The following is a 12500-nucleotide window of genomic DNA, read 5'->3' as shown; positions in this document are numbered from 1 at the left end:
ACTTTTGATAAAGGATTTGACATCAGTTTACATAAGTGTGTTCGAATCAATTTTTTGACTTGGGAGGAAATTGCCCATTTCCATAATGGGTTCGTACTATTTTTGACGATTTTAAATATGGATGCTTTGTAACTTAGCGTTATATTTTATTGTAAAATATGGATGCTTTGTAACTTCCCGTTATATTTCATTGTAAAATATGGATGCTTTGTAACTTTGCGTTATATTTCATTGTAATGCTAATTACTTGGGGTAGGAAATGCGAGAAAGTCTCCTTCACGGGTGGTCTTTGAACACATATTAGTTTGAAAAATTATGTTATTGCTAAAAATTTTAGCAAACAAAATAGGATAACAATTTACTTCAGATAATTTTTACAAATAATCGTGAAAATTAAATACGTTTTTTTTTATTAAATGCAAAACAAAAACAGTTGGTTTCACTGTGATTTATAATTTCTTAGCGCTAAAAAAATTTTTTTATTTTGTTTCTGGGACAAAATCGCTGTTAAACAAATCCTGTAGAGTTAATTTGCACTCCCACTCACAAATAAAAACTACCCAAGAAATTATCAACATAAAAGTACCGTACTCAATTTCATGAAAGTATAAATGTATATTTTATTTGTCCTGGAATTCCAGGACAGATAAAATCTAACCATCTACACCATTCCTCTTGGCAAGGCTTGATAATCCATCCCCTGGCTAACGGTCTGTGGTTTTTGCAAAGGTCCTTTTAGGACAAACAAGAGGAGGGGGTTGGAGAGGGGAGGGGGGAGGGGAGGGGGCAGGCACCTCTGAACTCAGTCACTGAGAAAGCGCTCCAAACCTTGAAGGAAACCTATCCAAAAAAGGATTCAAGGACATCAAGGTTAAAGTTCCAACTTGACCCGAAACGGATTCGTTTGCCTGATAATATTATACGCTGGCAAAGATGATTCCAATTAATAGTATATGCTGCATTCTCATTTCAACAATATCAGGTCATCATCGCCATTACCTTTGTCAGTGCCATAAATAAAGTGCCGATATTTAAGTAATGAACTTGTACTGCATGAATTGCCTATGTCCGTTAGTCACATAATTTCCTTAATTAAGTTATGTATTAGTGATTGCAGATTTATTTTTTAATGGAGAATATTACCAACAAATATTTGGTATGGCCATGGTAACCCTTTATCACCTCTCCTTTCAAACTTATATATGGAATTTTTTTGAGAGACAACACCTCCCGAATATCACACTTATCCCCTTAAAATGGTACCGATATGTCGATGATATCTTAGTAGTCTTACCTGGTGGTATCGATGTAAATGATTTACTGTCTAAATTGAATAATTTAGTGCCATCCATAAAATTCATTGTTGAAACTGAAAATAACAATGTCATCCCTTTCCTAGGTGTATTAATACATAGAGAATCTTTCCAATGCAAATTCAGTATTTATAGAAAACCCACAAATAATTTAACATATGTACATTTTATTTCTGGCCACCATCTTAATATTAAAATTTCAATTTTTTCTTCTATGTTCCTACGCACTTTGCGTATCACGAGTCCACAATATCTAGACCAAGAAATAGAATACATAAAAAAGATAGGAAACTATCTCTGCTACCCACCTCATGTAATTGATTTATGTTATCAAAAAGCTCACAAAAAGTTTTATAATGTTGCTATTAATGAAAAAGAAATGCCTAAAAATGTACTTAGCTTACCTTATTTTCGTGGATTTGAAACCATAAAATCAATATTTAAATCGTTTAATGTTAATGTAGTGTTCTCTTATAACAATACCATTAAAGATATGCTAATTAAGAATAGTCCCGTAACAAATAACAACATCATTTACAAAATTCCTTGTAAGGATTGACCTTCATTTTACGTTGGTCAGTCAAGTAAAAATTTATGTGTACGTATTAAGCAACATATGTATTCAGTTAGAACAGCCCAGACTTCAAAATTTAATGCACTGTTTATCCATCTGAGTGAAAAATCTCATTGTATTAATTGGGGTGATACCTCGGTAATTACAAGATCTAATGATTATGTTTCAAGAAATTTACTGGAATCGGCAATTATACAAATCACTAATAAAAACAACCTAAATCTTAGTCTGGGAATGTACCATTTGGACCCATATATTTGTAAGATGTTTATGAAGGACCTTAAAATAAATGAACAACTAATAAATTAGTCCCACATGTATATAGTTATTATTTCTCTCTCTCTCTCTCTCTCTCTCCTCTCGTCTCTCACTCTCTCTCTCTCTCTCTCTGGTTCGATATTCTCTCTCCTCTTTCTCTTGCTCGATATATATATATTTATATTTTCTTTCGTCTTTTCTGGAAGAATCATTTGTTTACTGCGTGTATCCTTCAAGGTGTGGCTAGCCTCAGGCAGCTCCTCCCTTCTGTAGAGTGAAAATCGCCCTTATGGCTAATATTGTAGTGTCAGTTTGCATATTAAGCCTTCTTTTAACTATGTTGTTCTTTGTAAAATCAGTTTGCCTCAGTAAAGGGTCCGAACAGGACCGAAAGTACTTGGCTATCTCGCTTTTTCATTTTCTTCCTTCGTGCAAAAAAAAACTTTATTTATACATAGCATCACGTTTTATATACTTCGTGATCAAGTTATTTCATATATACATATATATATATATATATATATATATATATATATATATATATATATATATAGATATATATATATATATATAAAGGTTTTTGCCACGAAGGAAAAAATGAAAGCGAGATAGCCAAGCTCTTTCGGTGTAGTGCGACCCTTTACTCAGGCACAACTGATCGTGCAGAGGAAAAACATAGTCAAAGCTAGGCTTAATATCCAAACGATATTAAACAAAAATTAGCAATAAGGTCGATTTCACTCTACAGAAACGAGGAAACGCCTCAGGGCAGGATAAGTGATTTAGGCAGCCACACCTTGGAGGAGCACACACTTGGTGAAACAGATGATTTTCATCCAGAAAAACAATACATTTTGAAAAAAACAAGGAGGTATATAGAACTATTAACCATGAAAATTTACAAAATGTTCCCAATAAAAATTAATGAAAAGACAAAAAAAAAAAATGATATAATTATATAGCAAGAGAGAGAGAGAGAGAGAGAGAGAGAGAGAGAGAGAGAGAGAGAGAGAGAGAGAAATAATAACTATATACATGTGGGACTAATTATTTAGTAGTTCATTTATTCTAAGGTCCTTCATAAACATTTTACAAATATACCGGGTCCAAATGGTACAATCCCAGACTAAGATCAAGTTTATTCATATGTATATATATAGATATATATATATATATATATATATATATATATATTATATATATATATAGTATATATATATATATATATATATATATATATATATATATATTATGAAATAAATCAATAAATAGGTCGCAACATCGTTTTGCTTCATATTCGTTCTTCATCCCACCTTTTATATTCACTTTTGGGAATTTCCCCGTCCGTGTTTCGGTGCTATATCTTTCATCACACTTTCCACGTTTTCCCCTTCCCTCGGTTTCCATTTTTTTTGAGGGAAGGTCCAACGTGTCACTTTTTATATTGTCACATTTGCGATCCGGTAAAAGTCCGTGTTTACGACTTTCTGGAGCATTTCTCTCGCGTTTTCTTTTCCCAGAAAACCTACACTGCAGAATTTTGGACATATGACAAAGCAAATAAAAGAAAAAGAATTTTTTTGGACATATGACAAAGCAAATAAAAGAAAAAGAAAAGAAAATTATTCAAACGCTGCACTCGTTGCCAGCTTGGTTTTAAACCTTCATTTTTAGTTCGACATGAATTCAATTTTGAATTTTTGTTTAAACCTTTCCTAAGAGTTGGTTCACCACGAGGAACCATGTTTTCTGTCTTAGTTTATAGTTCCTTAATTATATTTTAGTAAAGGCAGTAGGGGTGAACTCTGATAGCTCTGGATATGGCCACAGTTCTGTAGGATAACTTAAATAAAGATATCTTTTTTAGAGATATTTTTAGTAGGTATCTCATACACCATTTCTGACTTGGGTGGATATCCCCCATCTGTTATTTTTTCCAGATATGACGTCAATAAGACAATGGGAAATAAAAAAAAGAATGTCACAGTAAAAGCAACTCAATATGTATGAATAATCTAAAAGATTAATTTCTTACAGATTCTGTACAGATTCTGAATGTGCCATTATGATACCTTTCTTTCTTCTTAATTTAAAAATATCATTCAAATTCAAGCCATGTGGCAGAATCCGTTCTCTTTGTCTTTCCTTTTACTGTAGTCTTTCTCTCCACGAAAGAGCTCTGTAATAAAGATTTCCTTTGTGATAGGTCAATCAAGCTTTACTTTTATATCTTTCTCATCCGTTCGGCTTTCACTGATTCTGGTTTGCATTCTTGCTGACTTTTGCCATCGACTCTATGTTCATATCTGTTCGACTGTTTTCACTGAATTGTGTTTTCTCACCTGATGGACAGCTATCGTTAATTGCTACCTTCGTAACCGAAGTGAACAAAATTCGACGCACCCTGGGGTTTATATCAATTTGGCGACTTTCTCGGCACGATTATTTCTGGTACGAATGAGCCCAGAGTCGACGAATTGCTGTTACAGAAACCACCTCAGCTTAGGAATGAATCCCGTCCAAAATTGAATCGTCTCGAGACAGCTACCTAACGAATATACCTGTCAAGTGTCATCATATTCTGTCGCCCGTCATTGTCGCACTCAATCACACACACACACACAGTAAAGATAGAAATTTAGGCAGTTTAAATAGAGTTATAGTCAGGTATCGGATAAAACATAGCATTTTCACAATTACTATAAAAGTTTTTTCTTCGTCGATGACTATAATTACTGATTCGCCAGTTTTAAGGCACTAAATTAATCACTCATATAAAGAAACACGAAAAATGCTATCTTTTGTCACTCCAGTTGGCATTTTCCTTTTTCTACGGTACAATGCTACGTCAGTCACGCAACTTTAAAGTTAAAATCAATGCAGTTTTATCAATTTAATATCTCTCTCTCTCTCTCTCTCTCTCTCTCTCTCTCTCTCTCTCTCTCTCTCTATATGTATGTACATATATACCTACACATTGGGAATGCATTGCCATACAAAATAATTAAATCCCACCGAATTACCATCTTCCTTTCTCCCTTTCATTTAAGGTTAAAATTAGCGAGAATTCAAAGATGTGATATATATATATATTATATATATATATATATATATATATATATATATATATATAGATATATATATATATATATATATATATATATCTATATATATATATATATATCCCTCTCTCTCTCTCTCTCAATTCATATCCCTTCTTCCCTTTCTCACTCAATACCTCTCCTTCTCCTCGTCCCTCTCTTCCTGATCGCCTCGTCTTCCTTTCCTCTGTCCATCAGTTCCTTTTTATTCCCTCCCTCTCTCCCCCAACTGCTCTAACTTTCCTTCCTCTCCCCCTCAATTCATCTTCTTTCCTCCCTCTCTCCATTAATTCCTTTTTTTTTCTAACTCAATTCCTGTTCTTCCTTTCCTCGCCCTCCTTTTCTATTCTTTTCTAACCTCTCCCTCAATTCCTATAATTTTCCTCCCTCTCTCTCTCAATGCCTAGTCTTTTCCTCATTCTCTTCCTCTATTCCTCGGATTTTTCTTCCTCTCTCCCTCAGTTCCTCTAATTGTTCTCCCTCTTGCCCTTAATTCCTCGGATTTTTCTTCTTCTCTTCCTCAGTTCTTTTAATTTTTCTCCCTCTCCCTCATTTCCTAATTATCTTTTCTCCCTCATTTCCTCTCATTTTTTCCCTCTCCCCTTCAACTCCTTTAATTTTTCTTCCTCTCTTCCTTATTTCCTCTAATTTCCTCTACCTTTTTTCCTCCCTCCCTCCCTTCTCAGGTGTATTTAAAAGCTAATGAGAACAACGTCACTAACGTTCGAATTTCATGATTTTATTTGATTCCGTTCGGTAAATTCAACTTCAACTTAATTATCGTTTTATATTTTCTAACAACACTTTTTTTTCTCTTTTTTAACAAGTCTTGTGACACCAAGAAACGTTTCAGTTTCCTTTAGATTTCAATCGGCCTGTATATAATAATCTACGATGATGATGATGATGATGAAATCAATAATGTGGCATATTACGGTCCTTAGAATGACATACATGCTACGAATATATTTAATTAATATTAGCATTTTTGCCAATTAACCTTAAGGTAATTAAATTAGAGATAATAATAATGTGACACATCATGGTCCTTTACATGCACAAACATGGTAAGAATATATTTAATCGGTGTTAGGATATTCGTTAAGTAACCTTATGGTAATTATATTACAGTTAAAACTGTGAAACTATAAGTAATATGTACTCATACTCTCATGTCTAATTTTCGTATCTCTCTCTCTCTCTCTCTCTCTCTCTCTGGAAATTAAGAAAACTACTCAAGCATATACACTAAATTACACGAACACTAGGAGACTTGATGAATTTCCCCTAATGAAACTACGCGATTCCGTTTTTATCTTCTCGTGAGAACAGAGGGAATAGACACAACAGAGAGAATAGAGACAACAGAGAGAATAGAAAGTGGATGAGATCAACTCCATCAACCGATCAAACATTCAACAGTGATAATGAAACTGGGTCAGTCGTGGAGATAAAATTTACCCGTGTCGAACATTGCCTTAATTAGCATTCAAATTCATGGGAGGAGATGGGTGGAGTGAGAGAGAGAGAGAGAGAGAGAGAGAGAGAGAGAGAGAGAGAGAGAGAGAGAATATGATCCCACTGGCAATGACGACTAAATTACCCATACGGCCATTAATGACTTGTAAACAGAGGGTAAAATCAGGTCGAGTGAATTCAGCCTCTACAAAATCGAAAAAAGTTAAATCGGACATTTTTACGAAAGGCCAATTACACAGCTGGGTCAAGAGGGAGGAAATGATTTGTGCTTCGGTGGTGGAATTACAAAACGGCGTCCAATGGCTGTACGTAATATCTAATATATGAAGCAGAAAAGCCGGAATTATGTCCGTTGAAAGGGAGAGCCAAACATCGTTAGTGCATTTGGACATTTTATAAGTCATTATAAGTAATGTGATCGAAAATAAGGCGAGATGACGACAAATTATTAAGAAATAATCATAATGCAAACCTCTACAAAAAGCAACAGCATTTTTAAGTTCTTTTTATGTCAAAAATATTCTATTCTTCTTGGACGTTTATACAGGTCTGAAGCCATTGTCATAACGCTAATTTCTTGTTTTAAACCTGTCTAAGGCTATAAGTTGTCTAAACAGTTGCGTAAGTAACCAGATTTATGTTAATCTAATAACATGATTACGAAAAATAATCTAATGTAGCAGGAGGAGAAAGATCAAAATGATGTCATCTTTAGGAAAATGTAACTATATTCCTAATACATAAAACCTCTGATGTTTCAGTTTCAAATTAACGTAATTTATTGAGTGTTATTTCTTTCTTAAATCAGCCTTGTATTCCTCAGTTTTAAGTGTTTTTCTTTTATATTCAGTTCAGCAGCTGTATTTTTCTACGTTAACGTAACGTTCAGTTGTTTTGCTCAGTGATTCCTCTTCTTGTTGTGAATAACCTAACTATCGTGTAAACGATTGTTTTTATTTTGTTTTCGAGTTGTGGTGGGACTGAAGTACGGTGAGTGGAGGCCGGCCTAAAATAGTTCGGGCCTGTGTAAGCTTTTGGACACACGCTCTTTTGTTAGCAGCCTTTTGGAGATTGACCTTATGCCTTTTGAAGGATTACTTTGTCCGTCTTCAGCTGTTTGTTCAGGAGAGCTAAGGACTCGTGAGGAGGCTCGTGAGGAGGCACTTAAGGATCAATTGCCAGGTAAGAGGAGATTATCTTTTGTTGACCCTCGGGATCGAACTCGACCCCAGTGTCTACCTGGACAATTTGTGAGCTCTCCTGTTTAGCTGTTGGAAGGTTGAAGTGATCTCCGTGAAGTCCTGTGCGCTTCCTTGTAACGTGAGGATTTGCTGTGAATTATATAAGGGTCATTTATATTTATTTATATATGTATATACATGTTGTATTGAGTCAGGGGTATTTGATATTCATTGCCCCTCTGAATCTGTTTGAATTAGATAAGTTTAGTACCAACACGGTTAGGTAGGAGGTTTAAGGCTTTCCTGTCTTTATTTTCTCTAGTCTTCCTTCTTTCATAGAGTTATAGGTTAGTGGTTTTCGTTATTGGACCGCGTCATTATTATTTGAGCCTTTGGCATATTATGTCCTTTCTTTACTTTGTTAGGGTAGCTTTAAGTATTAGGAGTCTTTGTGAGCCTTATTTGTTAAAGGTATTTCGTATATTAAGTTTACTTACAAGGCTGATTTGGTGTTAAGTGTACTTTATAATTAAATATTGTTAATTCTATTCTGGTGTTTGTGTCACATTCCTCTTACCCTGTGTACTTTCTTACCGCCCTACGATCCCTGTGTAGTAAAGTATAAAAACCTGCATTACGGCCAAAGGGGTCGTAACATTCAGTAAATCCTAAAAAACCAGCAAGGTATGGGTAGCAACGCCATCCCAGAAATGAATGCGTATGAACTTAAAACAACGCTGGGAATATTGTGTGAGTGGCAAGAGAGAGAGAGAGAGAGAGAGAGAGAGAGAGAGAGAGAGAGAGAGGGGGGGGGAAAGGGGGGGGGGGGGGGGGGGGGGGGGGGAGGGTGGGGGGGGGGTTGGGGGGGGGGGGGGGGGGGGGGGGGGGGGGGGGGGGGGGGGGGGGACTAACACATTTAGTCAACAGCAAATCTAAAAGCAGTGACCTGAATTTAGATTAGAGAGGAAAATTGAATGCCTAAATAAACCTCCTAAGTTGACAAAAATTGTCACCCAGCCCCCAACCCACACACACGCGGTGTCACTGTCAATTAAAATCACTGCCAAGTTTGCTCAAGCCTTGATTTCTCTCTCTCTCTCTCTCTCTCTCTCTCTCTCTCTCTCTCTCTCTCTCTCTCTCCATATATTTCAGTAATTAAATAATGCGAGGGACAGTGACTGCTATTTTGCATTTCCCCGATGTCACCACCAATCAGTGGAAACGAACATACACATGTGTGTCTGGCTGTGCGTGAATGCGGCAGACAAATACAAAATATCTGAGAAGCACATATGAATATGCAGATGATATGATATGCACATCTTAAAATCGTGCTTCCTTTGAAATACACGGAAATATAACAAGTGCTGAATTCACTCCAGTTTCACGAAAGTCCTTGTTAGGAAGACGACGACATCGACTCTCTTTTATGTCCAATGGGGACGAGAGATGCAAAAGGAACATTAACCACAGCGAATACAATGGAAATGTGTCTGGAAAGGGGATGGTAAAATATTGGAAGCAATCAGGGCGAATTCGACAGTTGGGAAATCGCTGTCATTAATGAGTCTCTCGCCGGAAGAAGACTTTGCCAAATAGAAGAATTGAGGGAAGAAATATGACGTATGAAGGAGAAAGAAATAAACTTAAGAAATACAGCATATGCAAAAAAAAATGAATGTGAAAGATACAGTGGATTGTGACTCATTACTGTACCAGCCGGTGAGATACACGACAGGAATTGTAACAAAAAGTATTGCATGAAATACTTTATCCAAAAATATTGTAAGTAATATTGTAACAAGAAATATTGCAAGAAATACTGCATGGAATATTGTAACAAGACATATTGCAAGAAATATTGTAAAAAAAAAATATTGCAAGAAACATTGAAACAAAAAATATTGCAAGAACTATTGTAAAACGAAATATGGCGACAAGAAATATTGTTTTCGACAACATTGTTAAATTGCCTACGAAGTGCAATAGGCAATGCCTTTTTTGTGTGTAAACGCAAAGACAATCTGACATTACATTGGCTAATGGTTACGTCATGCCTATACCCTCGATATTAAGGCTGATTGAAGTCTTGTTATCCTTTCCGGACTTTTAATCATCATAATTATCTCATTCCCTCTTCTAAAGATAATTAAATAAGGAGAGCAAACATTGACTTAATTCGTAGCACCCGATAATTAAAAGTTACCCTATCAAAAAAAAAAAAAAAATCAAATAAATAAATAAATAAAAAACTTAGGGGGAAAACTGTATCTACAGCGTAATGAGTTTGGGTCAAAATTCTCATTCCTTTCAATAACATTTGTAAAAAACGTATATTAACAACAAAACACGTTACAATCTACTTTCCATAATCCAAGATCTATTCTGATTGATTTCACTTGACATTTTAGAACGCAAACCCGGTAATTGGATTACAATGAATTAGCGAATTTAAAAGCTTTTTATATGATGAACTGCCTGTAATCAAATTATTAATTTAATGTCAAACTTGTTGTAATTAAATATTCCGGAATCGCGGCAGATGAATACTAATGATGTTCGTTACAGTCAAAATATTCCGAATGGATTTCGTAATTAACGGATAGCATTTCAATTATTAAAAAAAAAAAAGTGTTTAATTTCGTGTTGAATTCGGATGCTTTGCGTCTCATAGATCCATAATCTATAATCCCTTCTAGTTTGACCTCTTAACAAGAAGAATATTTGATGATTTATGAATGGAACTTTACACCTCTGAACGCTTTATGTCACTAAAGCAACGTTTCTAACAGTACTTTTATTTGGAAAGGTAATTACTGAACTTCGTAGCTATATGAATTGAATTTCCTCATCCTCTTTTATTAACTTGTAATTCGAATATGTAAGGTACGAAAAGGTTACACCTTGTGATGTTGAAATGGAGTCTAGCAGCCTAATAAGCAATTTCCTCTGATTTGACAAAATTATCGGTAAAATTCATTAAGCATCAGTTCTAGACGTCTGCAATTAGAATTAAAATAAAATACCACCTATATTTACGTACAGACACCAAAAACAAGAATTTTCTATTTTATAACTTTATACATAATGCATAATGTTAAAAGAAACTCCACAGAGAACCATGCTTCTAAAGGAAAGCCAAAATGACTGATAAAATTTGTTCACTTCATCTTCACTATCAGCTTTCGGGACTTTTTCTGAAACTTAAAAAGCCCTTTGAAGCCTAATGCTTTATTTTACCATCTGCGTCAGTTCAGTTACAAGAAAATACCTGTTTGATAATACTAAACATTCAGATTGTTACATTATCGCCAGCATGTAAAGCTTAAGAATTTCATGTAATAAGACGCCTAGATTACAGGCAATTCATCATTAAATCTTACGCTATTTCAACCTAAACCTTTGACATTAGGACTTGAGATCCACCTCACTCAATTGATCAGGGTAGACAGGTGTACCTACATGTCCCCACAGTTTACCTTTCCAAGAACGCTGGAAAGTGTCAGCTCTTGTTGCAGTTTTTCTTGGCAACTGCAAAATAAATTGTATCTACAGGTATTTGAAAGTAAGGTTAAATGCCTAACTATAAGCAAAGCAAGTTTTTCACAGTTGATCGAATGATATTATATGACATACGAATTAAAGCAAGCCAGAAGACCATGAAGCGAGCTAAAAGATTTTATTTGTATTGATATGCAGTTAAAATAATATCAATGACTTATCTGTCATGTCCAACATAAGATACAAAATTTATTTCAACCGTTTTCTCAACATGGCAAAGGATGAAAATAAAGGAGTGGTAAATAAGTAGCACAAATTTGAGTAGATCAATAATTATCCAAATTTTAAAATGAAAAAATTGTACAATCGTCACTCCATGTAAGTAATTATAATAACAAAACGTACTGTTATGGAAATTCTTACAGCAATGGCGATGGGATCATTCGTATAAGCAAGAGCAAATTGATCATGCCAGGCGAAATTACTTAACATTTGAAATAAAGATAAACCTTTCAGCTCTTTCTGTTTACCAACGAGAGATAAGAAAGGTTTTTTTAGGTTCATCTTCGGAAAATTTGTCGTATTCCAAACATTCACTTAATTCCCAACGCCACAACAACACAGATAATCACAATATGCATATTACTTTTATAAAAATCATATAAAAATATCAGGGTTGGCGGTTTACACCAAATGGTTTAAACCATGGTTTTAAACCAGTCAATAAAAAACCATGTTTTTTTATAGACAGTTTCCAAGGCAACACAATTACTGTAATGCGCTTCGTTCTTGCTATTTGCCCTTCCATTGCTTTATGGCATTTGTTTTGCAAATAGCTCTACAACCCTTTCTGCCTTCCACCACTTTTTTTCATAAAATTTCAAATGATGTCTGCTTTTCTACCTATCATGTGATCAGTTATTTTCAGCACTATGACCACTTGCAGTCATGAACATTATTGAAAAAACAAGCAGAGAGTGATTGTATCCTACCATGACTAGAGTAACATGCCACTACGCCAGGCATGCCAGTAGCCACTAGCTTGGCAGTGTTCTTACAGTAGCCAATTAGCCATATTAATGATTAAATGATC

This window comes from Macrobrachium nipponense, chromosome 16 (assembly GCF_015104395.2).
Source record: "Macrobrachium nipponense isolate FS-2020 chromosome 16, ASM1510439v2, whole genome shotgun sequence".
In the NCBI taxonomy this organism is placed as follows: Eukaryota; Metazoa; Arthropoda; class Malacostraca; order Decapoda; family Palaemonidae; genus Macrobrachium; species Macrobrachium nipponense.
Note: the sequence above shows the minus strand (reverse complement) of the source record.